This window comes from Dipodomys ordii, unplaced genomic scaffold, assembly GCF_000151885.1.
Source record: "Dipodomys ordii isolate 6190 unplaced genomic scaffold, Dord_2.0 Scaffold40, whole genome shotgun sequence".
Classification (NCBI taxonomy): domain Eukaryota; kingdom Metazoa; phylum Chordata; class Mammalia; order Rodentia; family Heteromyidae; genus Dipodomys; species Dipodomys ordii.
The window spans coordinates 13338885-13366772 of record NW_012267256.1 but is presented as its reverse complement, the minus strand read 5'-3'; the positions used below and the strand labels follow the sequence as shown (position 1 = coordinate 13366772).

Genomic DNA, 27888 nt, shown 5'->3' with positions numbered 1-27888 from the left:
AAATGAATTTAAATGTAATGTACATATATATGTATAGATACATGCCAATTAGAGGTGATAAATTATTCACAGAATTGCAAAGAACAAAATTGCTTATATTTTCTCTTTCTGTATAATTAATTCTAAATACTTTCTTTTTCAATAAGAACCTCATTTATGTATTAGAGTGACTGAATTGTTGGTATTGCTTTTCTTCCCTAATATCTGACAAAGTATTGGCCTGCTAAAATTTTTCTACAGACGCCTCTAGGTATTTAAATTTTTTCTCATTCAAGTGATATTTGGACAAAATGAAATTGAAGTGACTATTTTTTACCTGAAGTTCACCAAAGACAGCCTCCTATTTCTTTTTTATTCAGAGATTTTTATCAGAGGAGTATAGACTGGCATCTGCAATGGTTCTCAATATCCCAAAGTGGTAAGTGAGACCAATTAAGTCTTTTCTTACCAGTGTTTCATTATGATTTTTTTCTCTATAGTTCTTAGCTGAAATGTTTAAAATGACAGGTCACATTAATTCAAGGTTTCTTTAATAACAGCATTCTTTTAGTTATTTTAAAATCAGATAACTTTGCAGCTGGGTTGTTTGATGATCTGTATTTGTATCCTCGGGGCTTTGATTTGTTTGAGTCTGGGAATGAATCTAAGTATACGGAGACGCTTTGCAAAGGCTTATCCTTACGCTGTCTACATTTGTCTACATTTGGAACTAACCCTCCAGATTGTCTTTTGAACAGCTTCTAATCGGTTATTCTAGACTGAATGTAGAGAAGGCATTTTTTTTTTTCTGTTTTCACCCTCTGATTTAAGACTTACAGCCTTCATGCATTAAGACATATTGCTAAGACATAGTGAGGAGATGATTGGATACTAAAATCATTTACAAGTTTTAAAGTTGGTGTAACTTAGTAGTATATAAATGTATAGCTAAATCCTAGTATAGATTACTAGGATGTGCAATTCCCTGGGTTCAATCCTCCCCATCTTAAAAAAAAAAAAAAAGGCGGGGCTCCAGTGGCTCATGCCTTTAATCCTAGCTACTCAGGAGGCTGAGATCTGAGGATCCCGGTTCAAAGCCAGCCCTGCCACAAAAGTCTGTCAGACTCTTATCTCCAATAAACCACTCAGAAAACTGAAGTGGTGCTGTGGTTCAAGTAGCAGAGTGCTATCATTAGCTGAAGAGCTGAGGTGCAGCAGCCAGGCCCAGAGTTCAAGCCCCAGGACTGACAATGAAAAACTCCCAAACCAAAAAACAACCGAACAAAAGAAAGGCAGAAAAAAGAAATACCTACATAGGAGAACGGAAAGATGCTTTAAAGTTCAAAACCAGAATTATAGGCAATTTTCCTTTGTGGTTTTGTTGCAGTTAATAAAACATAATAGTTTTAATACATCTAGAATTGTCCAGTAGTATATGTATTCTTGAAAAATGTATATTATTTATCAGGTAGTGTGCTTAGCTGCCTTTCTTAGGAGGGGGAGGCAGGAGGATTGTGTGCTTTATCTTAAAATTCGCCTGGTTACATATTTAAGCCCTGTACGGAAACAACAAGAACAAGATAAACCAAATGAATATTTTGCACATGTATTAAGCACATTTTGGTCATTATGAATTCCTGAAGAACTGTAGGGTTGCAGAATGATTTTTGCATTGTCCAGATGAATGGTCTTAACAAGGTAACTTAAAAGTATCTCATGAATTGAAGCCACAGATGAAACCCATTAGCTTATGTAACTCAGAAATCCCAAGCGATGGCTTCTTGGGAATGATCCAGCAGGTTAGTGATTTCCATTCCTTTGCCTTGGGGTTTTGGTATTGGGGATGATTGTCTCGTTTCTTTCTTTCTTTCTTTTTTTTTCTGAGCTCTCCGAAGTGTTATTTTTTTAATTTCCACATTTACTTGGATTTAGAAAAAGAGGATTTGTGTCCATGCATCTAATTCCAACCAGTTGTTGATCATTTTCCTACTTCAGAACTATTGTATGTGCAATTGTATGTTCCATTTAAGGAGTCAAAGGTGAAGTTAATTTCTTGAGATTTCTTAAATCTCCAAATTGAAGTCCTTGCTTTCTGGAAAGAGAAAAGTAGGAAGTGAATTTGGTAGGCCCTGATTTATATTCACGCATATGCCCTCATTCTTAATATCCAACTATACTTGGCTTACTTTTAGTATTTACCTATAGTTTTTACTTTTGTTCATTCTTAACATGTGTCAGGGAACAAGTCCCACACTACCTTGCCCTTAACAATAGAAAAGCACTCTTAAGTTCTCCCTTCACTGGAAATATATAGCTTGCTGTTGTTCTGTGTCATTTCTTTTTTGTCTATAAGTAATGCATAAAATTTCATTAAAAGTGAATCATTCTAGCCGGGTGCCGGTGGCTCATGCCTGTAATCCTAGCTACTCTGGAGGCTAAGATCTGAGGATCGTGGTTCAAAGCCAGCCTGGGCAGGAAAGTCTGTGAGACTCCTATCTCCAGTTAACCACTAGAAAACCGGAAGTGGCGCTGTGGCTCAAGTGGTAGAGTGCTTGCCTTGAGCTGAAGAGCTGAGGGACAGTGCCCAGGCAGGCCCAGAGTTCAAGCCCCATAACCAACACCCCCCCCCCAAAAAAAAAAGAATCATTCTAAAGTATACTTTATTTTCCAACAAGGTAGAATTTTCCTATTAGGTTGGTTATACCAAATGAGAGCTCTGCCCTGTATATGTTAGTTATGAACAGAAACATGCTTTTTAAAGTGAAGCTCAGTTTAACAAAAGTTATTTATTACTGAAATGAAACATGCAGCAAGTACTCTGTTTGACTTATGAAATTTTATTTCAATTTTTATAACAGAAACAATATTATTTAGAAGGGAATTTAGAAGACATATGCCATATATAATCCTGAAAAGGCAAATTCAGCAATTGAACTCAATAACTTAATTGGAAAGCTCACTTTCGATTGTTTATTATCTGGGAGATAATAAACATTCAAGAAGTAGGACTTGATACTTAGTCTGAGTTGTAATTAGGATTTTTTTTATATATTATTAACAAAATCTATGTGTGATGTCCACTAAGTAGACTCATATTTCTCCCTGAGAGAATGTAGCTTCTGAGATGTGCACTAGGTATTTATATATCTTTATTTTATCTTGTTACCAAGACAAACAAGATGTATTTTTCATATTTTCAGATAACTCACCATTGAACTCATCCTAATTTGCTTTAATTTTCATTTTCTCTTAACATGTTCAAAGAAATCAGCAGTGGGCCTTCATATGATCTGAATGGTACAATAAGTACAATAAGTGTCTATATAGTTTCCTTTGTTCAAAATCTAATATTTCCAAGTTTTGTTAAACTCTTGGTAAAGTTTTTGTATTATGACATACATTGTAGAAGACATGAGATTTTAGAATATTCGAAGCAGTGTTAAAATTTATATTCATATAATTAACACAGTAGTCATGATGTAAAATTTTTGGTGCTTCCTGAAGCTGCCTTGTACCTTTTCCAAGTTCACACCCACCTTTGATCCCTGGCCACAGGAAAACAATGAGCCACTTTGTTTCTGCAGATTACATTTTTTCTAGTATTTCAAATAAATAAGTATATGTAATATATATGTGATTATATGTTATATATATATATATATATATATATATATATATATATATATATATACATATACACACACACACACACACCAGTCCTGGGGCCTGAACTCAGCATCAGGGCATTAATGCTGTCTCTGAACTTTTTTTGCTCAAGGCTAGTGCTCTAACACTTGAACCACAGCAACACTTGGGGCTCTTTTTGGTGGTTTATGGGACATAGAGTCTCATGGAATTTCCTGCTCCGTCTGGTTTCTAACTAATCTTCAGGTCTCTTGCTCCTGAGTAGCTAGGCATATCTTATTGATAATATAGGTTTAGTTCCTGACCACCTCAATAGAGAAAATAGTAAAAAAATTTTTTTTAAAGTGTCCCATGAGGTTGATGGTTTCCCAGTGCATATAACAATTATGTTTTCACTATGCTCTATTAAGTATATGATAGTGTTTAATCTAAAAAATATATACAAACTTGAAAAATACTTCCTTGCTAAAAAAAAGTCATGTGAACCATAGATTTTCTTGATGCAGGATTTTCACAAACCTTCAACATACAAAAGCATGTGCAAAGTACTTAAGTCACAGTATAATAGAACAAGGTATGCTTTTATACTTCTTTGTGTCTGTCCTCTTTTGTTCATCATTGTCTTTTTGAGGTTCATCCACATTGTTTGTATATGAAGAGTTATTATTTGGTTGTTGTTGAGTATTCCTTTTTATGCACTCATCACCATGTGGTGGAGTAGCTTATTTTTTTTCCTGTTTTTATCTATAAAAGGGACAAAGCTGCTGTATATTGTTTATTTTCAGACAGATGTTTTTCTTAAATTTATGGTATGAATCTGATTTCATCAGTTCCTAGGAGTGGAATTGCTAGCTCTTACCACGCATTTAACTTCACAAGCAACTTCCCAAATGATTTCTGTAGTCACACCATTTCTCATTTTCAATATTAATGTGTAGAGTTCATTCTTCTCTATCCACTCATTCTTTTAAAATAAATTCTTAAATTCTTAGCATATGTCTAGATAGTGTTAAGTTGACTTTGGGAAAGCAGTCTGTAGCCATTCAGAGTCCCTGTGTAGTCTGTAATAGGTCCACAGTAAGGAAATAATTTGTTATCTTTAAAATTTGCAAAGGTTGTCAGGTTTCTTATAGATTTTTTTCCTGACAAATCCTACTTTTATGCAACTTTTAAAGTACAGTTCTAATGTGATGGTCTTTCAAAGTATTACACAGAAATCACATTTCTGAAATATATTTCTCCTTATGAAGTCATTCACGTTACAAAAACTCTTGACCTTTAATGTGTCTTCTTTACAGCAAGTATCTTAGACATGGTAGGTACTCAGTCAGTGTCTCCTTATTTCTTTCATAGCATATCTTCACTTCACAATATACATTAGTTATCTTCATTCCACAATATGTAATTTATCTTCTAAGCAAACATAAATTGGTCATAATTGTGAAGTAATAAAGTTGACATAACATAATAAGTAATTCAAATTGTTGAATTTGATCTATAACTTATTGAGATGGTATTTTTTTTCCTGGCTGGATAAATGGTAACAATACTTCTGATGAAGCAGAAAAGTCTTTCCTTTTTATTCTTAACAATTCAAAATGCATTTATATTGTAAACTTAGAACACTGAAGAATGCTCAAGTTCCCATGCTAGGCTGCAGTACCCAAAATTCTTCTACTATTAAATTCAGGTCATAACTTCTTTAATTAAACAAACACACACACATGTGCACAGTAATTACAAACACACTCTTCCAGTTTGTTTCAAAATCATTTCTGTAGAGTAGTGAAGAGCCAATGTTGATTCTACACTTAGTTCTGCTAGGCTGAGACCAGCTTTCCTCCCAGTCAAGGGGACTGGTCATTCATACATGTGCCAGGATGGTTTAGCTGCAGATTTACTGGGGCAGATCCTCTGGATTGAGTATTGTCCCCAATCTACCATTTCATTGATCTTTGAAGAGGTGATTCTTCTGTTTCCTAAGTACCTTTTTATCTCTATAGAACAAATCAGGTCTGTATATATAAGAAAATACTTTAAAAATACTTTTAAAAGTATTCTTTGGCCATTGATGCATTGTACTCATAAAATTGCATTGTACAAGATGCATTGTACTCATAAAATGACATGTTGAATCGAAACCTCTTTCTACAACTAAAGATAATAAATTTAAAAAATAGTAATTGCAGTCTTTGACATTAGCGTGAATAGTTCCTATCAACAGGACTCTGCTTCCCATTGATGTGCTGAAACTGCTTTCTGGAGTCAATTTGTGAAAAGCCTTTTATATTTATTGTGTTAGAGACTGAAGAGCTAAGAGGTAGAAAAGATCAAAAAGGAAGTAAAAAAAATGTGAAAGGAAGCCAGTAGGGTTACTTACCTTATTTGGCCTGTCATATACCAACATTACAACTGCCATAAACTCTATTCCTTGGTTTCTCCATGTGTAACATAGTGATAATAGCTCTACAAATACCATTGGGTTGATGGGATGACCAAATGAATTCATATAGAGAAAGGATGTTCAAGAGTTTAAACATGCAATTATTTTATAAAATAATAAACTGTAAAATGATTTGCACCTCTGACATATTTCTTTGTAAAATGTAGTTATCTAAGTAGAGTTATGTGTCTTGTAATTTAAATTTTCTTTTCAAGTTTATTTTAGTTTTAGAAAGTGTTTTAGAAAGTGATACCAATAATTTTATTCAATCTGCCGTTGTTTCGTCTCTGTTGTTACTAACTTCTCCTTCTTTGTTTTGATTTCCCTCCTCAAGACTTTGTAAGCTTTGAGTTTGGAACACATGTGCTAGTCTGGGTAATTCTTTTGAAGTTCATTAACATCTCATTTTGCTATTTGCTATGTCTTAAATCCTTTTTCTCAGTGCTTCTGGTTCATTGACTGAATGTGGTCAGATTGTAGAGTATAGTCAGTTCAGAGCTAGGAAATATTCTTTATTGAATATTCATTACCTGTTTGGTTTTTCTGTTTTTATTTTATTTTGTTTTGCTTTGCTTTGTTTTTCGTACCCGTATTGAAGTTTGAACTCAAGGTCTGGGCACTGTCCCTTAGCTTTTTTGCTCAAGGCTGGTGCTCTCTTAGTTGAGCCACTGCTTTACTTCTGGCTTTTTGGTGGTTAATTTGTGCTAAAAGTCTCATGGACTTCGCTGCCCAGGTTTGCTTTGAACCACAAGCCTCAAATCTTTGCCTCCTGAGTAGCTAAAATTAAAAAAGTTTAAGCCACTAAATTCCAGGTAGCCTTATTTTGGGGTAGTGTATATCAGAAATACTCATCACTGTGATTTCTTCAGATTTTATTACTCCTAAGCTAGTTTCTGATGTTGTCTCAGAACTACATAGATGAGAAGGATCTCTTATTTGCTGGTTTCAGGGTTGTCTTTCAGGGTTTAAGGGTGTCTTTGAACCTACGAGAAAATTTAACTGAACAAAATAATTTCTGACTCCTTAAGTCATGTGGAGAAAAGAACCTGGGAACTGGTTAATAATGGTACTTTTCTAAGAATACAGAAACAATTGATGACTTTGACAAGGAACCTTACTCTCAATTTATCCTTCTGTTTACACATGTTCTAGCAGAACAGTGGAAAAACTGACATCTGCAGCTAGTTTTGAGGAAAATAGTAGCTAACTTCCTTCTCACTTGTTAGTGACCTGAGCCAAATCTCAGCTGTTTTCAGTTGTTTTCCCTGAAAAATATAGTTAATAATAAATGTAAGTTTGCTATTTCTATGAAAGGACTAAATACAAAAATTTTATGGGAGAGCACTTTGTAAACGGCAAAAATCCAGATAAATAGTTAGTAGTGATGATATTGATGACCTCAGTGAACCTAAACCACGTTGGCTTTCTGATTTTGCTCAGGGTTTGTGTTTTCCACATTCGGCCATTCTGTCAGTAGGCATTAAGCTAAGTTAACCGGAGAATGCCCTGTTAGGATTCGACCTATGTTTGAGTGTTACTTTTGCCTTGATCCTTTTTTGAGTGGTATAAGCCCTTGGTGTATATAGTTGGTATATAGTCATTGCAAAAAATTCGACATGGGCAATAAGTATAATGAGAACTTGAATCTTCTCTGGTTGACAGAAGCATGATTGGAGGCTGGGAGGCAACTCAGAGAACAGTTAGGTTGTAGGTCCCCACGTGCTTTTCGCTTGGTCTTTCTTAACTCTCTCATCGCCTCATAGGCCACAATGACAAATGTTCTTACACGGTCGAGAGAGTGAGCATGCTATGCAAAAAAGATGGTTTGGCAGTCTCAAAAGTTACGGGTAAACTTCAGTTGCATTATTAAGACTGTGGCAACTATGATCCCATATTTCGTACTCCAGGCAAGGCAAAGAATCGGCTTATTTGATGTTTTCTTCCCATGTTGATTGACATAAATGCTCATTCAGCTAAGAGAGTTTTGTTTGGCTTCAATGTCAAGAGTGTCAAAAGAGCCGGGCGCCCGTGGCTCACTCCTGTAATCCTAGCTACTCAGGAGGTTGAGATCTGAGGATTGCGGTTCAAAGCCAGCCCGGCCAGGAAAGTCCCTGAAACTCTTACCTCCAATAAATCACCAGAAAACCAGAAGTGGTGCTGTGGCTCAAGTGGTAGAGTGCTAGCCTTGAGCTGAAGAGCTGAGGGACAGTGCCCAGGCCCAGAGTTCAGGCCCTGCGACCGACACACACACACACACACACACACACACACACACAAAGAGTGAATATAGGTTGGAATTTAAGCAATTATTTTTAATATGAAAATAATTGTTTTACCTCATTCTATCAAAGATAAGAAGAGCTGTATGATTTTTAAACGAAAAAGCAAAAAGGCTTGTTTTGATATTTTGAAATTTAAAAGTATTATGTTAATTTCATATTTTATGCAGTTTGATAGTATCATCCATTTGTGTGTTTTTAGTAATGGATTCGGTGTTGGAAGCATTGAAGTTATATCAAATGAAAAAATGAAATATGTTCTACATTTACTTTACTGTTTTCCAAACCAAATGGAAATCGCCCGATTCTAATCCTTCTGAAAACCAATTTGGATATAAATGTTTTGTTTCAGAAGATGCAATATTTAAATTCACAATTCTGGTTGAATGGAGCACATAATAACAACGAGGTGAAGGCGGCAGGGCAGCATTAAAATAGAACTTTTTTATCAACGGAAACTTGGGGTTATTAACTTTTGGTTGATTCAAAAACATTCCACGTAATACATAATTTTTATTGGATCATTGTTTCATTCTATGAATAGAAATTTCCCAGCTTTGTTTTGACTTTGAATTCCAACTTACTTAAATAACTACCAAGGTATTTTTTTCTTTGTATCACATGAATTGGAAACAACCACCCACTTTTCTGTGGTATTATCCTATTTCAATTCATGTCATCTAACTGAAAATTCAAGTAGAATCTTGGCTACTAAGCGTTAAGTAATTCTAACCCAACATTAGGTAATAATAGTTATTAATTGAACTTAGTATGTATCAGGTACATTTGTAAGCCCACAAAAGGCAGCTACTAATTTAGTCTTTCAGTTCACTCCGGGTTGTTGGAAAGATGTACTCTTATATACTATATAATATAATATATTGTGTACATTATATAACATATTATATGGTTATATGTACTGTATAATATATGAGCATGAGTATACTAATTTATTATATGTTATATTTATATATAATATATATACATAAATTATTTTAGGGAAGTCCCAAATATTTGACCTATTTTGCCTTATATTTTGTACTATTGCCTTAGAGTTTTTTTTTTTTTTTTGCGTCTGGTCGTGGGGCCTGAACTCTGGGCCTGGGCGCTGCCCCTCAGCTCTTCAGCTCAAGGCTAGCACTCTACCACTTGAGCCACAGCGCCACTTCCGGTTTTTTCTTTTTGCTTATGTGGTGCTGAGGAATTGAACCCAGGGCCTCATGCATGCAAGGCAAGCGCTCTACCACTGAGCCACCTTCCCAGCCCTGCTTTAGAGTTTTATTCATTGCTTTGCCACTGAGAAAACAAGGCTTTAATAAGTACCTGAATCACCCAATATCTTGCCTGCTAGGTCTGGTGAAGCCAACAAGTGTAGTCAGACAATGCAAATAGAAAACATTTTAGATAACTGTCCTCTTGAACTAAATCATTTGCCGTTATAGGATGACTCTTTATTCCTAATATAATTTTCACTTTCAAATCTACTTTGATATAGTATATATTTTCTGTCACTTTACATTTGACCTACTCTTGTGATTTCAAGTGAGTATAAAGAAAGCAATTATTCATTTTTAATTTGTGTTTTCAAATTATGTTTTATGTGCTTATTGATATGATTGAGTTGAAATCTAATGTATTGCCATTTGTTTTGTCTGCCTTTTGATTTCTTTTTTCTCTTGTTTCATTCAAATTAACTGAGTACTGTTTATGATTCTGTTTTCTAGCCTTTATTGGCTTATTTTTCTTATTATTGTATTTTTTAGCAGTTAGCATATGGTTTTCAATATAATTCTTTAACCTATCATAACTTACACCTTCAAATAATATGCCACCGTATGTTTGTGCAGTATAAAAACGCATATGATTGTGAACAGCAGTTGGATGGACCACCATAATGGAATCATATGTGTATATGTAGGAACTTGCTTATATATACATAGAAGCTCAGATTAAAATGACTGGTAATTGTCAGAAACAGACTCCACACAGTGTGAGAAATATTGGTCTTGAAGTCAGCTTATGATGCATTAAAATTTTGACACTGTCAAAATGACACTGTCATTTGCTAACTATGTGAGCTAAACAAGTTATTTAACCATTCAAATTTCATGTCTGGACCTCTGAAAGGTTCTTGTCCCAATCCTTATATAGCATTTACTGTCTATCCTGAATATCAAAGCAAAATGGGATAGTACTTACAAACGACCTTGTTAAATTAAAATAGGATAATACAAGCTACCTCGTTACATTGCTTGACAGATTGTAGGACTTTAAATGCTTATCATTTAAAAATTAAAGAAGTTATTGTCTAACCAACTATAAATTATCTCTTCAAACTATAATTAATACTTTATATCTTTAAACATTTTGTACATGTTTCCAGGGAGAAATCATTAACGTAGATGAGGTTACTCCAAGTATGGTAACTAATCCAGATACATTCAGGGTTTAAGGAGATATATGCAGTGAATAAAGCTTCAGGAAGATTAGTGACTGAAACATTCAGGGACCTGAGATAAAATATCTGAAAATCGGGGCTGGGAAGGTAGCTCAGCGGTAGAGTGCATGCCTTCCTTGCAAGCGTGAGGCCCTGGGTTCGATTCCTCAACACCACATAATCAGAAAAAGTCGGAAGTGGCGCTGTGGCTCCAGTGGTAGAGCGCAAGCCTTGAGCTGAAGAACTGAGGGACAGCACCCAGACCCAGAGTTCAGGCCCCATGACTGGCAAAAAAAAAAAAAAAATCTGAAAATCATCACAATGTAGAGGTCAAAGTTGAAGCTTCAAATTGTTCATAATACAGAGAGGAATGGTCTAGAAATAAAAGGAGATAGGTAAGTAAATTCTTTTCTCATCTTGGGAGAATTGACAACATCAGTGCATTTTGATGTTTATTCCTAGTGGATGTATATTGTATTAATGTATCTTAAATAGGTTAGAAACTGTTCTGTTTACTTTGCCCATGAAAAACCTAGTGGTAGCTAATGCAGTGTTTTCTTTTCCTAGGATAGCAAGCCTCTCAAAGTGACATGGTCAAGTAAAACAAAAGATCAGTCTATGTCGTTTTTAATTTCTCATTGGCTTTTGTAATAGCATCACTATAATCTTAAGATTTTCATTATGTTCCATTATGTTGAAAATTTCAACTATGCTAACCAGTTTATTTTCACTAACTGTGAAATGCAAAAGACATAAAAATATTTTAAAAATAATAGTAAGCTGGACAACGACAAGAGCATAGATTTAACAGTTAGATGTGTGTATGTGTGTGTGTGCAGGTGTGTTCCTACATTGTCCTTCACTAGCTGCAAGATCTGATGGAGAACTGTGGGTCTCTCTGGAGCTCAGTGTTCATTTCAGTTAAAGTAGACAACAACATATCTTTATATGATAGTAAGCTATAAACTGTATTTCAGTGGCATGTATGTGGTAGGAGCTCAATAAGTGGTAGCTTTAACTTTTTAAATTAATTGGCAGTTGAACTCATAGCTCTGTGCTTGTTATGCATGCATGCTATGATTTGAATCATTCTTCCAATCCTCTTTTTTCTATTTTTTATTCTTACTGTATGTATCAAAGGAAGTCAATGTGGTGGAAGGCGGGCTGGTTCTCACTAGTGACAGCTTTTCCATTTTTCAAGTAATGTAGATGGAGTATACACTTCCTAAAAATTATTTATTACTTAGTATCCATCCATCCATACCACAGGATCATGTAAAAAGGCATTAAAGGTTTTTCATTTGAAGCCTTACAATGGTCAAGAGAACTGCTACTACAAGAACTCAGCTTACATTTGTTCTAATTGTCTTGACTCTGAGAAAGTATTCTAGCAGTGAGCTCTTAGGTTGAATCCCACATTCAGAAAGTGTTTGTTCCTAGATCTCAAAGCAAGAAGAAAGAGAAATAGGGAAGGATTTTTCAAAGAAGTTGTATCTAGAATCTGCAAGTTTTAGATATTTTTCCTCTACAGAAATTCTTCTTCTTTTCTTTTTTTTTTGATCGTGGGGCTTGAACTCTTGGCCTGGGCACTGGCCCTGAACTCAAGGTGAGCACTTTACCACTTGAGCCACAGCGCCACTTCTGGTTTTCTGGTGGCTAATTGGAGCTGAGTCTCACAGACTTTCCTGCCCCGACTTGCTTTGAACTATGATCCTCAGATTTCAACCTCCAGAGTAGCTAGGATTACAGGCATGAGCCACGGGCACCCAGCTCTGGAGACTCTTTTTTGTTAAGTTAAATTGAAGCACAGAAAAAGTCACATTTAAGCAACTTAGACAAATTGTAAATCATAACAGACATTTCTAAATTATTAAACATCAATATAAACATAATTTTTATATATTCCTGAGAAGAAATACAACTCATCTCAATTATGAATGAATTATGAATTGCAGAATATATTTTGTTAGGCAAAATTGAGTATATATTTTAAAAATTCTACTTGATATGTGGTATAATATGTTTTAAACAAACATTTCAGTAGTATTTTCTTGAGTAGATGTAGTTTCTATTTAGTTAGGTTTTGTATTATAAAAGATCGAAACTTTAAAATTTAGATGTTGTTATAAAACATGCATCCTGTGGAAATTTCTGTGTACTTTCCACATAAAGGGTTTACTGTGTGTTTGTTTTGCTTTATTTCTCATTGAATTAAGGAAAGCTTTATGTATTTAAAGCTTATACTTTAAAAACTAACTTAAGAAATGTAAATTTTAGATCACTGTTATAAAACACATAAGAATCCTTAAATTCTATTATTTTCTATATTCATTGATGTATATTTTTTATTCAGACTACATTAAATGATACTACACATTTTTTTTTTTTTTTGGGCCAGTCCCAGGGCTTGAACTCTGGGCCTGGGCACTGTCCCTGAGCTCTTCAGTTCAAGGCGAGCACTCTACCTCTTGAGCCACAGCACTACTTCCAGTTTTCTGAGTGGTTTATTGGAGATAAGAGTCTCAGGGACTTTTCTGCCAGGGCTGGCTTTGAACCTTGATGCTCAGATCTCAGCCTCCTGAGTAGCTAGGATTACAGGCGTGAGCCACTGGCACCGGGCTTGTTCCTGAACTTCTTTTGCTCAAGGCTAGCACTCTACCACTTGAGCCACAGTACCACTTCCAGCTTTTTCTGTTCCTGTGGTTGTGAGGAATCAGACCCAGAGCTTGATGCATGCTAGGTAAGAACTCTACCACTAAGCCACATTCCCAGCCCACTACACAGATTTTGTCACATGTGGTAACAATCAGTTTGGAAGAAAAGGGAATTTTTCAGCAGAATTTGTCAGCAGATCTTATAAATAATGGCAAAATTATTTGTCAGGTTGTACAAAAAACATCTCTAAGAAGAAAGTGATAGAATTAATGTTCATTGCTGCTGTACCTTAAATACATAAAGCAATTTGGAAGAGCTATTGTATAGATATGACTTACTTATAGGCAGTCCTGCTTTGTGGGCTTTTTGTTATTGTTGCTTTTGTTTTTGGTTATTGGTAGGGTAGCAGAGAAAAGGATATAGTGAAGGAGAAGTATGACTGATTTATTAGTACACCTTTGAAAAAAATCTAATGCTGTCTTATAAATGAATTTATTATTCAATGTTGAATAGTTTTTATGGGGAAAGGGAATAGATTTTTTTCATATGTAAATAACATTTCATTTGTATTTAGAAAACATCATCCATGTAATCGAGTATGAGAGAAGTAACTCCATGGAGCCAGGAAAAGTATGATCAGCCTAAATTCCCATGCGACTCTGAATAGATTATGTAAATACTAGCTTATTGTTATGGTAAAACAAGAAAATAATTGATATTATCTTCGTAATAAAAGCTATATAGAAATCACAGCCCTTGAGTTGGTTTTATTGGGCAGAAGTATTTGCTTCCAAGTTGCTTTCGTATCTTTTAGTAAGTCAGAAGTACTACTTTATGTAAATTAGGTAGGACAACTTTTCACCTAATAAAATCCAACAGATGCATCAGATGATTAAGTAAATTATGTATGACAGTTGTTCCAAAGTTACCTTTTAAAATATTTCTAAATATGAACATAATATGTAAAGAAGAGAGTTCAAAACATTTTTTTTTAAACCATGGGTTAGCTGGGCAAGTTGTGTTAAGCCTGTAAACTTCCCATCTAAAACTGATTACCTCATGAACATTTCATGCTGTTTGACAGTGAAAAGTGCACCTTATAAAAGCTGTTACACAAACCATTACATTTAAAAGGTTTCTGTTTCACCCACTAAAACTACACTATGCCACAAGCGAAAGCTCACTGTTTATTTTGGTTGCTGTTGTGTTGGATTTTGTTTTATTTCCTTTTACTGAGAAAGTGGAAATTAGTATTTTATTTAGTGAAAACACAGAAAGTTTCTGTATTTTTGGTTACATTCAGAGATGATGTAGTAATAAAATCTGATCCTGAAACCCCCGAATGCTCCAGCTAATAATGAAATATAAGCCTGGGGCACAATGACACTCTTAAGTACTTATTTCAGGGAAACAAATCTTTGCAAGATGTTTCAGAACCCCTGCAGAATATAAAATGCAGTGGGCCATTTTAGTTGATCCCACTACACACACTCACACAGTTTGCCTCACTTGAAACCTTGTAAAACGCTATGAAACAGTGCCTTATTCATTTATGTGAGAAAGGGACTTGGAAACGTCTCAGAGTTCCTCTTATTTTAGGATTCCATTCTCCATGTTATCTGAGTATTTCTTTCATTGTGTTATAAGCACTTTGAGCTTCTGGCAGGCCTTCCTGCTTCTTTTTGAGTGCCTTCTTTTTTTCTCTCTTCTTTTTCTTTTATAATTTAACGTCTGTTAGCAAGAGCTTTTGATTAGGAATTTGAGGTCCTGAGTTATAATTGCCGACCCTGATGCTAAGCAGGAGGTCTTTCTTTTTGGATTACTCATCTTAGACAAGAAGTGGTAGCCTGATGTAGGTATATCCTTTTAACCTTTAAAGTGTTGTGATACTGAGAAACAAGCCTGTTATCTGAAGACCAATTGCCCTTCAATACCAAAAGAAAATTTACTGAGTGATCTGTTCACCAAAGGAATGCTTTTCCCATAATAAGTTTGCTGAAACATGAAAACCAATAGCCCATTTGGTTCAGTTTACCAAATATTCTGGTGAATCAGTTTGCCTAATGGTTAATTTTCTAATATATCAACTGTCTGAAATGTGTTTGTATTGACTACATATGCTTTTTACAAATCTTCCTCTATGGAATAAGTGCAAAAACATTTTTTGGTGAGAAGATGAATTTATGTAAATTTTAATTTGTTTTTAATTTTTGTATGCATAGCAGCCTCAAGCCAATTATCATATAATAGAATGATTTTTAATACCTAAGTATATTGATTGAAAGCTTTTCAGATTCTTAAAATTAACAAAGTCATTCAGCTGAACTGTTTTAACAAATGTGTGAATTAAAGACATACAACACATTTAACCTGAAACAAATAACGCTTTTATACACTAATTGATAAATTTTGTGCTATTCAAGACATTATTGGCCTTTTGGTTTAAAATAAACAAAACCTCAGTACCACCAAAAATTATTAAACAAATTCTCATCCTATAAGTTATTGTAGCAAAGAATGACAAAATCCCAAAATACAGTGTGAGTATACCACAAAACTTCAGGTCAATATAATCTTGAACCTATCACTTGAAGTATCAAAGAACTCCTAAAAAACTCTTTAAAATTGATTCAATAAATTGATTCAATTTATAATGTCAACAATATAAATGGTTAAAATAAGTAGGTTTTTAATGAACTGGTAAGCTTGTTAAGTTGGCCACTTGGCAAACAAGGTGACTTTTTGGCAAAGTAGGCTTAATTTTTTTCCAACCTCTTGTTATACTCTCTGCCACGGATTGGAGAGCATGAGGTAATAATGGAGGAGTATTATTGTTGGTTCCTTAGCTACAGTCCTGTAGTGAGTTAGAACCACTTCAAAGTTTTTCTACATTGTGTGTGTGTGTGTGTGTGTGTGTGTGTGTGTGTGTGCGTGTGTGTGTGTGTTTGTGTAATGGCTACCACAGTGGAGATGTTTTAGATACTGAAGATGTACAGTGAAAATCATGTTGAGAATGGAAAGGTTACTTTTTATTCTGCCTGAGTCTTATCCCTGTAATCTTTTTTTTTTAACTTATCACTTATTTAATTGTTAAATTGCTTATTACTGATATAAATTACAGTATTAGCATTACACTGTATAATGACATTTTAGTTCCCTAACTTTTTTTGTATATATTTTTTATTGTAAAGCTACTGTCCCAAATCTTTCTGGGTTCCTCCTCCTAGGATAGCCCCACTTGGAAAAAAGTTCCCACGATTTCATTGTGCTGCCCCTTCCATCCACCTCCTGCCTCCTATGACCTGATCTCTCATCTGCTATGGTAACTTCTGCTGCCATTGTCCGTGGCCCTGGGGGTTGAGGACCTTTCCTTTCCTTGTTGTGGCTGTAGTGGGGTTTGTTTGTTTGTTTGCTTTATTGTAAAAGTTCTGTACAGAGGGGTTACAGTTACATGAGTAAGGTAATGTGTACATTTCCTATGGAGCATTGTTACCCCCTCCTTTGTTTCTCCCCTACCATCCCTTCCATCCCTAACCCTTCTCTGCCCCCCCCATGCCAAAGTCATAAAGTTTGTTTTCAGCATAGTGTTTTGTATATCTCATTATTAAAAAGGTCAACCTGTATTTTTATTTCGGCATTTTGTTATTTCCCTTCCCTTCCTCAAATTAGAAAAATTTAGATACAAAATGCAGGGCACTGGAATCAAATACAGTGAAAACAGGGGTTATATACTATGGGGGAAGGACATACAAAAGAAACAAAAAAAAATCACATAGAGCATTACAAATGCATTAAAAACAAAACAAGAAAGATAAAACCACTTGTGTCCCTATCTGGGGTTCATTTCGCTTGGCATCATCTTATCTGGTCATATGACCCTGTAGTTAAGCACTGCCTGAAGGAACTGATGAATAGATCATGGTATATAAAGGTTTCCGAGCACGCATCCAGCAGTGGCTTGAGCTCAAGCGAGGATAGAGATGACGGAGGGTGATACTGTGATGGTGCCATTGGGCTCAGGTGCCCCAAACACCGTTTTCTGGCCTCCAGTTTTCTTTGCATCTCAGTCATTGCTTGCAATGCTACTCAGTAGTAGACTGACATTTTTTTCTGATAGTTGCTAAATGGGACTTGTGACTGTATATAATGATGAGGGAGCATCAATTCCTGGTGCTTGTCCAGAAGAATACTGATACAAATATTTTGGCACATCAATTGCTCGAAAGTCCCTTCTTTTGGCATCTGGGTAGCTGTATGCAGTCATTCCTATTCATTTAAAACTGGAACTAAGTGTGGATCCATACTTGAGCTCAGCTGGGAGCTCTCTTTGTTTCTTTTCTTTCTCAAGTCTCACTTTCTCCAAGTATATCTCTGTCCTTTCCTAATTACATATGTGGTTTTGGTATTATTGGGTTGTTTAAGTTATGTGTTTTGATTTTCTTATCCATAATAGCGTTTACCTTATAGCATATCTAGACATGAAATTTATGTAAGTTCTATATATGAATGTGTTAACTAATTAATAACTGGAGTCTTCCTGGAATACCTTTTTTTGGTGAAATTTCAATGACTATTAAGAGAAAATTACAGAATGTCAGTTAAATGTTGCCAAGCTCAAATAAATTTCAAGTGGTTAATTAATGATGAAGTCAGAACAATTACTATTAGGCTACTTATTCTTAACATTTCTTAAAAATCTCTCAGTGTTTCTGTCTAACAAAGGAAGCATAACAGGCTGCCTATTCTGAGATGACATGATTACAACATTGGTTCTGAAATCTACAATTCAGTGAATCATGTGTACTTATTAAAACACAGTAAATGATGTGTCAGAAGATTTGAAGCAATAGATGTGATTTGCTCTTTGAGTTTATTTATAATAATCTGTTTACTTAAAACTATGCAAAAAATCGTATGAGCTTTAAGATTCTTAAAATATGGGACTAATGAAATTCTGATGTAATAGAAATAGAAAGTGAAGACATTTAAAATTAAGAAACATTCTTATTCAATGCCCTGATTGGAAATGGCTATAGTAGTCAGTTTTTTACAAAACTTGAAATTGTGGAATGTCTCAGATAAAGTGTATTGTAATAGTATGGATTCATCAAGATGTTAAATTCCTCCTATTTGGAGATTTAACTGTGTATTAGTGGAAAGCCACTGCAGGTAAAAAAAAAAAAGCATAGTGCATGTGTGAATCGAGTTTATGCTCTTGTTGGCAAGACAAACAATGTACTACAATATGTTAATTGCTACACATAGGGTGCTAAGAACATCAGGAGCACACAAGACCCAAACTTGTTAAAGCAAGAAAGGAGAGTAGTGGTTGTCAAGTTGTCATGTTGAAGCAGAAGGAACTGTGCCCAAAGGCTGGACAACTGAGGTTAGCTACATCTAGCTAGATTGTATTTACTTTTGTGAAGATGTAGGTAGAAACTATCAGAAAGAGGCTCATGAGTCTTGTTAAGGGTCTGCAGTTTATCTGGAGGGCACCAGGGACCTATTGTAGAAAGTGGCCTGAACTCTAGGGATCTACCCAGAAGCAAGTGAATATGTTTTTTTAGAGATAATTAGGAAACAGAATCTTTAGACTTACTAATTGATTAAATAAGGGGGAAGGAGAAAGAGAGACAGAGAGACAGAGAAAGGGGGGGAGAAAGAGGAGAGGAAGGGGGAGAGAGAGAGAAAGAGAAAGAGACAGAGAGGGATGGAAAGGGAGAGAGAAGAGAGAAGAGAGAGAAGTGAGAGAGAGAGGGAGGGAGAGAGAGAGAGAGAGAGAGACAGACAGACAGAGAGACAGACAGAGAGGTCTGGCTCTTAATTTTTCAGTCTTTGAGAAAACAAAACAAGCCAAAGTAACTATATCCCAAGATTAATCTCCCTTGTTTCAGGCTACAGTAGACACTTTGGCAGCAAAGATGGTATCTTCCATGTTATGTTAGAGCAGCTACTGACAGAAGGTTTAATAGGCATGATGAAAACTGGGAATGATAATTCAAAGCTACAGTTGAAAAGAAGGAAGGGTGTTGACTTAAAGATTCAGAATTATTTGGGAATTATTCATATCTATATTATGTGTATGGCCCCAAAACTTAGTGAGAGGGCCGAAGACAGAGAGAGACAGAGAGAGAGAGAGAGAGAGAGAGAGAGAGAGAGAGAGAGAGAGAGGAGAGAGAGAGAGGAGAAAGAATTTGAAATGGAAGAAAGTAAACTTGTGATGGAAACAGACAGGTAGGAACAAAATCAGAGAAAAAGAATATCTTGGAAGGCATCAAGAAGCTTTTTTAAGAGATAAGACATTTTCTCTAATTTCACATGTAATGCCATGTTGCAGTATGTCTGAAAGCTAAGGAAAAAATTACAAAATTTATACACTAAGAGATTATTCATTGTTGTCTTTGGAGAAGTCAAGATTTCTTCACTTGGTATGGTAGAAATTAGATCCCTAGGTAGCCAGATATGAATATAATTTGCAAAAATGGAGAAGATGATTTTAGAGAAATTTTGAACAAATTTGGTGATAAAGTGATTGGGTTACGATTACTAGTAAAATATTAACAGGAATAAAGAGTGAATTCCTTCCTGTTTTATTCACCACAGGAGACCTTCAAAGTGTAGTAAGAGGAGGAGAGAGAGAGGAAATTAAAATTATTTTATGAAATTTTATACCTCCCTAAAATGTTATAACAATTGCTTTTAATCATAAAAATTTAATTGATTTAAAATTGAAATAATTCCAATTAGAGTATTTATTAAATATTTATGATGTAGCTTATGACAACCCATTTTACAAGATAGAACTACTTAATAAAGAATTTTTAAAGGATTATTGTTCCTGGAGGAAAGAAAATTCTTTAAGACTGAGTTATAAAAGGATAGCCATTTATAGAGTACAACACCAATTTTCATCAAACAAACAGAAAGAAAATGTGTTTTAATAATAGCAGTTATTTTAAATTTTACAGAGAAATCAGTTTTCTGTTAAGCATGTATATTTCTTAAGTTGGCTAGGTTCCTTGATCTATTAATATGCATTTCTATAATGAAAGGTAGTGTAAATGTTTTATTTGATTAATAGCCATATGTTTTATGGGAAAAGTTTCCACAGTTTATGAATATGTAAATCCATGGATGTTTTTGAGTTCCATCCACACTTTGTATTCAGAATATTTGCCCAAAATGTCACTAACAAAAATTCAATTCTTTAAGATATTATACATTTAAAATATGCTTCCATTATTAGAAATCTTATTATATTGTATCATTTTTCCTGTTGAGCCTGTCATTAGACTAGTTAGAAGCCATAAAAGATTTTATTCTTCACTTTTATAAAGTGAAAAAGAAATTGAATTAAAAAAATCTTGTGTGGGCAAGAGAATTTAAGAGTAAAGTTATCATTGCAGTCTTTTCTAGTGTGAAAGAAATAAAAATTTTTATTCTTTCACTCTGTAAAACCCACATGAAATCTTTCTGCTTTGCGGTAATACTTCCAGTTTAATTCTTTTTAATTCTGTTTTTTTTTTTTTTTTGAGTCTTGCTGCCTTTTAAGCTAATCTTTGCCTTCTGTTTGATCCATTCTGATCACTGGGATGTCCTAATTGGCAAGCTTATTCTTGTTTTTGAACCCCAAATAGAAGTAGAATGGCTACCATTTTGTATGTAGATAAAATATAGTCAGTTCACTGTGTTTAGAGATTGTGGGAAGAAGGCACAGCTGGTGCTCAGGCCAGTCTATAAGAAAAGAACCCAGAGAAGAAACAAGTTAATGAAGTGTAGGTATTAATGGAACTAGTAAATAATGACAGTTATAGAAGAACATAGTGATTTGTTGAAAAGATTGATGACTTTAATAAGGAATCTTCCTCATTCAATTTATCCCTCTCTTTATAGCACACTATAGCTGAACTAAATAGTTGGAACTAAATGTCTAGATGACTTACCTATGTCCTCTTTCGAACTTTAGGTCTTTGGCATAGAACTCAGTGCTAAGATCTCAAGTCAGTTCTTGTTTGTTAAACAAGAATTGATGTTCCTCTCTGGATTGACTGGTGGGCCATATCATACAAAAAAGGAGATGGATTATGTTTGACATTTGAGAATGTGTATTACCATAGTCTTTCTCTGTAAGCACAAAGTGGCAAAGACCATGCAGCTAGTAATGAATGGATCTCTGGAGACTGTGTGTGTGTGTGTGTGTGTGTGTGTATTTGTGTTTTTAGAGAGCATCTCCAAATCTGTGTCCTCTTTCTCACCATCTTGAGTGCTGGAACTGCAAGCATGTCCTACCATACCTAGCTTCCAGACACGTTTTAAAAATAATAATATTAGGGCTGGGAAGGTGGCTCAGTGGTAGAGCACTTGCCTTGCATGCATGAGGTCCTGGGTTTGATTCCTCAGCACCACATAAGCAAAAAGAAAAAAGCCGGAAGTGGCGCTGTGGCTCAAGTGGTAGAGTGCTAGCCTTGAGCTGAAGAGCTGAGGGACAGCGCCCAGACCCAGAGTTCAGGCCCCACGACCGGACCAAAAAATAAACAAACAAATAAATAAATAAAATAATAATATCTTGTATTATTATTATTTTATTTATTTATTTTTTCTTAAAGGAACCCTTTCTTGACACAAGGGCACAGCCCTTGCCCAGCAACTGAGTTGATTAGAATTATCTTCATAGGTATTTTGGGGACTGTAATAGCTAGTCTAAGTTGCAGAGTTGATGACTGGCATTCTGGAATGGTTCCAGGATGAGTGGGTCCCTTTGACCAGAATTCCAGATTAAGGTTGAAAGTTTATGATCCTTTATTTGGTAAAGTTTTCTAGAAGTTCTGCTCAGGTTATTGAACCCTCCTTTAGCCTAGCCCAGTAGCTTGTAATATATGCCTTAAGAAATTTTCTCTGAAGATATAGTTGCATATATGTAAATGAAATTCCATGATGGACTACCTGCTGTTGAACAAATTGTTTTTTATGCTATGATATTGTTAACTACGTTGGCTGATGTAGACCTGTATAGTGTTCTATTATAAGATATTGAAGATAGCAATTTATTAATTTTCTTAATATGGCTATAAGTAATATGTAAGTTAGCATTTATGTTTTTCTGTTTCACACATTCAATCTGTTTTTTTTTTTCTGTATAAAACACAGGTTTATGAAGGTCCCTCTTTTCATGTGTCATTCTCCTATCACAAAAATAACAGCATTGATGACTTCACTAGGCATGATATGTATATGACATTTGTGTGATATTTGTGGGTATTCACATTTAGAAATTGTTCAGTGCTCAAAGTCTTCATGGTCAGCTTTGTTTCTTTAACGTTAATCTTGCTCACCTAGCCTATTGTCTCCTCACCCTGTATGCCTAACTAGAGTGGTGGCAGGCTGTCATTATTACAGTGAGACAGATCTGGGCTTGCATTGTGGCTTTATCTGTTAGCTTTTTTTTTTTTTAAAAAAAACATATTTATTAGTATGTAGCATTTGTACAAGAGGAGTTTCGTTGTGACATTTCCACACATGTGAATAATATATCCCAATCAGCTGCATCCCCTTTATCATTTTCCTTTATCCCATCTCCCAAAACAATTTCAGCAGGATTCATTGTTCTGTTTTCCTAAGTGCAAACAAATTTCATAGACTATATTCATTCTTGTTCATCTTCATAAGTCTCAATATTCCTGCTAAAATACTACTATGTGTTAGCTTTTTGACCCTAGGAAAACTAGTCTCTAAACCTTACTCTCCTTTCTATTAAAAAAAAGAAAGGGAATATGTACTTCCTGGATAAAATTAGGATAAAATGTATGCAAAGCATCTATCACATACAGTAGTTATAATAGTGATAATAAATTTATGAAACATGCTCAGTGTTCATTTTCTTTTAATGCCGTTATTATTATCCAAGTGCTCTATTTGATAGATTTTTGTTACATTTAATACTGAGTTGACGGAGAAACAGAAAAGGCTCATACATTTTGTTGAGAGTCTTTGTTTGTTGTTTGGGCATAGATTGTTTTTAGCCTATATCATCTAGGTAAAGTTGATTTGCCTACTAATGCATGGATGTGAGTGGGAAGATAAACTGGAATGGCACCAATTGCATCAATTTTAGCAGTTTGTCTTCAGTGGTAATGGTTTTATTACAGTTTGTAAGTACTTAGTCATTTAAGACAAAAACTGTTAGCTATGATTTGATTTTTCTTTTCTTCAAGAAATAGTTTTTTCATAATCTATTCTGAGTCATGTGAAGAATTAGGTAAGAGAAAAACCTTTGTTTGAAAAGTGATAAAAGTTACCCAGGCAACCTGTATATGTTACAGTGTGCTGATTAATCATCTCCAACATTAATCACTGTCATCAGTTATCATGGAAAGATGACTGAAGAACAGTCTACACTATTATCATTCCATCATCTTTCTACAGATGAATTTAGTACAAAAGATTTATTGTACACACTCAGGAGCTTTGCAATATCAAACTTAAATAAAGAGGAAGAGCTTTTATATTATAGAAAACCATGAGTTTTCTTTTTCTTATTCCTCATTTTCTTGATTTACTGGTTTGATAAAACCCTTCGATTTACAATGAGTAAACTCACACAGAGCTACATTTTAAATAGAGAGGGGTTGGTATTTAATTACAGTTTGTAGCTTATCCTGTTTTGTTTTTTGTTAACTGTGGAGAGGGGAGAAGCCAGCTCATACTTTTTTGTATGTGTAGATGAAATGATAAGCTTGTTAGAGGTTTGAAAAACTTAAATTTGTCATGTAGTTGTATGTAACATCTGTACATATGTAATTTCATATTGCTCCATTATTTTCCATTGTCTTCTTTGAAAGATACTTTGACTTTTATAAAAAGTTGGAATAGCTAGGTGCTGATGGTTCAAGTCTTTAATCCGAGTTTCTCAGAAACAGATCTGAGGAACACAGTTTAAACCAACTGGAGCAGGAGCAGGAAAGTCCATGAGAATCTTTTTTTTTTTTTTTTTTGCTGGTCTTGGGGCTTGAACTCTGTGCCTGGGCACTGTCTCTGAACTCTTTTTGCTCAAGGTGAGTACTCTGCCACTTGAGCCACTGCCCCACTTCCGGCTGTTTTGAGTAGTTTATTAGATACGAGAATCTCAAGAGTTTCCTGCCCAGCCTGGCTTCAAATGGCAGCTCTCAGATCTCAGCCTCCTGAGTAGCTAGAATTACAGGTGTGAGTCACCAGCACCTGGCTCATGAGATTCTTACATCCAGTTAATCCAATAGTTTTCATTTTAGTAATCTTATGCTGACTCAGGTTTCTAATGGCCACATTTGAGATATGGGTTATTTTTCTGTACTTTTAAAAGAGAATATTATAATAAGTCTGGTTAATTTGCTTTAAATATGTATTAGATACTGTTGTCTTTCTGTGCTAAGGAAAAAGGGAAAAATTCTCTGTTTCACTTCCATTGTTTTTTTTTTTCAATTCAGAGAACTTTTTGCATTCTTTAGTGTTTAAAACAAAACAGTAAGTGAAGTGGAATCAAAGTTTGCAGTTTGGGACAGTCTGTTATTGCAAGAAGGAATATCAATGAAAATTAGGTGGACACTACATGTTTTTAAGCTAGGCCAGTCATATAGCCATTGATTAGGTCAGACTATTAAACCTTTTAATCTGGCATGTATAGTGTGTGCTAAAAAGGAATCCAGCTGTGAATTTGATTTTATTAAATAATCCTCAGAAAGTCTCACAAAGAACATTTAAATGCCTTAAAACTTGCAATAATACATGTTTGTTCAAAACACATTTGATTTGCCTAGGTTTGCCCATCAGGTTGAAGGAATGCTAATCTTGTTGCATTTAGCAGCTGGGATTTTGAAATACTCTTTTCCTTCTCCTAGGGGTTAATTAGCCTTCTTTCAAAATGTGGCCTATTTAGCTGTGGATTTGCATGATTCAACCAGAGCTGGCTGTACAAAGCAGAACCTTTAGCAGGCGGGTGTGTCCAGCTGCTTAATTAGCCAGAATAAAAAGGTCCTTTGTCAAACAAGCATCTGTTGCTCACGACACACCTGACAGCCACATTAGGCAGGGATGACTGGACGGAAATTGTGCTTGTCTGTCCTGCTAGAATATACAACTCATTTACATACGGCCTGCATCATTGACAAATGCAGGGTTTATTTAGCTTATCAAAATGGATTATTGTGACTCTATTTGTGACTGATAAACAAATATCAAATGAAAAGGAGCTGTGAAGGAAGTAAACTAACCAAATTACCCCCAAACATAAACAAAGCACCAGAAACCCCTGCAGTATGAATGAATGAGAACACCTCAACTGTACTCATGAATTTTTGTGCTGGGAGTAAAACAAAACCTATTAATAGAGCATGCTTAGACACTGCCCTCAAGTGATGATCCTTACTTTGTATAAATGTTGGAATACTCATCGTATGTCAGTGGGGTTAAGTCATATGTTTAGCAGAATTTTCAGAACAATCATACTTCCTCTCTCTCTTTTTTTATTTTTGGTGCCAATCTTGGTGGCTTGAACATAGGGCCTAGGTGCAGTCTCTTAGCTTCTTTTGCTAGTGCTTTACCACTTGAATGAGAACTCCATGCTGGCTTTTTGTGAGTAGTTTATTGGAGAGAAGTTTCATGGACTTTTCTTGCTCAGTCTGGCTTGATTTACAGGTGTCAACCACTGGTGCCTGGCCCCACTTTTAAAACATGCTTTACATTCTGATTTGCTGTTAAAAAAAGTTAATTTTCAAAATTAATTGAGTTGATTTTGTGGAAAAAATTTAACAGTTGAATTTTATTATAGTCTCAGTAAAAAGAGGGGAAATTTTATTATCAGAGAGATGGGATGCATTTCCATTATTGTTTATATTCAGAGTCCAAAGGACTGCTGTTCATTCTGGCAGTCTCTGGCTTTTTATTTGGAGGCCCTTAAATAGTGATGTTGTGAAGTTTTGTGCATAGTGGTTAACATGGGTATTAAAGTCAGACACATGCAGATCGAATTTAGAGTCTTCCTCGTTCTCATTGTGTTGCTTTTGGTAAATTTTGTGTCTCAGTTTTCTAATTTGTTAGATAGGGATCATAACACCTCCATCATGGGATTCTTGTGAGGAGTAAACTAGAAAATGTATTGAGAGCAGTTGGCCTGGTTCCAAGCATTTGGAAAGAACTCACCAAATGATAGAACTAATTAGAGTTAGGGTTTTTGGGAGGTTTGTGATTGAAACTCCCTATAGTTATGAGGCTTGATAGAGAAATACTCTTCCTAAAAGCTGAAGAAAATAGTGAAATAAGACAAGAATGAAGAGTCCTGTGCATAAAGGCAAAAAACAAACCAAGAAACCCTAAGGGGTGCAATTCTTAATTTGTTTCTCTAATCCTATGGCCCAGAAGCCAAATTTGGAGCAAACTGTTGATACTCTAGGACTCTGGGTCGTATCAGATGATATTGTAGATGCTTCTGTGTGCTTTATTGGGTGTTTGGTGCCAGTTTTGGTGTGGTATAGATAGGACAAAGAATGGATAGAAAGTTCTTCATAGCACTCTAGCTTTGAAGTGTTACAAACTATTGTATCTACTCCCTTGATATCCCTACTCTGATTTTATAATTACTCTTGTTAAATACTTAGCCTTTCTTTGTAGCCCCTCCCTTCCTGCTCCAGGCCTCACTTCTCTCCTTTCCTTTCCCCTTTTCTATCCTCCCATTCTCTCTTTTCATCCTTTCCTTTTTCCTCCCTCTTTTTCTCATTCTAAAATTTAACTTGCTGGCTTCTCTCTCTCTCTACTGTGATTGAAATTCCTCTCTGTTTCTGGTGAAGCACAGTGCTTCCAGTATCTTCCAAGAGTTTAAAACATGGGCTTTATAATAGGACATTCAAATATTTCTTCTTATTTCCTACTTGTATGGCCTTGAGGAAGCAACTTAACCTCTCTGAGCCTCAATTGTGTCACTTAGAAAATAAAGAAAATCTTACTTTTACTTCTGAAAGTACACAAATTAGCCTTGGCAGACTTTGCACTCAGCTTTGGAGTAAACTGGGGGGAGCATTATAAGTACTTCACTGTAAGAAACATATCTACCTTTGAATGTGCAGCTTAAAGGAAAAGCAATAACTTACCACCTGATCGACATTTAAACTGCCAGAATTCACTAACTATCTTAATGTTAGTGAGACCAAAAAAAACCCCACCAAAAACAAACAAACAAATAAAAACCTTCATCAGGTTCTTCTAATAGTTATTCCTCATTTCTTGCCTACTCTTAGAAATTGATATCTGCATAGCATAAAAGGCATCAATAGTTTATAAGTACGTACACTTTCTCTTTGTGATAGAAGAAAGAGTATGTATTGATAAGGTTTCTAGTGTGCATTTCTCTTTCAAAAACTTATTTTTAGTACTGCTCAGGACTGAATCTATGGCCTTGTGCATGGTAGGTTAGGGCTCTTACTTCC

At 35.1% G+C, this 27888-nt stretch overlaps 1 protein-coding gene across 1 annotated transcript in view; it reads left to right on the top strand.

Annotated features, from left to right (window-relative positions):
- The first annotated feature begins 362 nt into the window (after nucleotides 1-362).
- Rfx3 (regulatory factor X, 3 (influences HLA class II expression)) overlaps nucleotides 363-27888 on the top strand; it is a 141692-nt gene continuing 114166 nt past the window's right edge. The window contains exon 1 of the mRNA XM_013018429.1: nucleotides 363-418. The gene's annotated coding sequence lies outside the window, so the exon portion shown is untranslated. The remainder of the gene's footprint in view (nucleotides 419-27888) is intronic.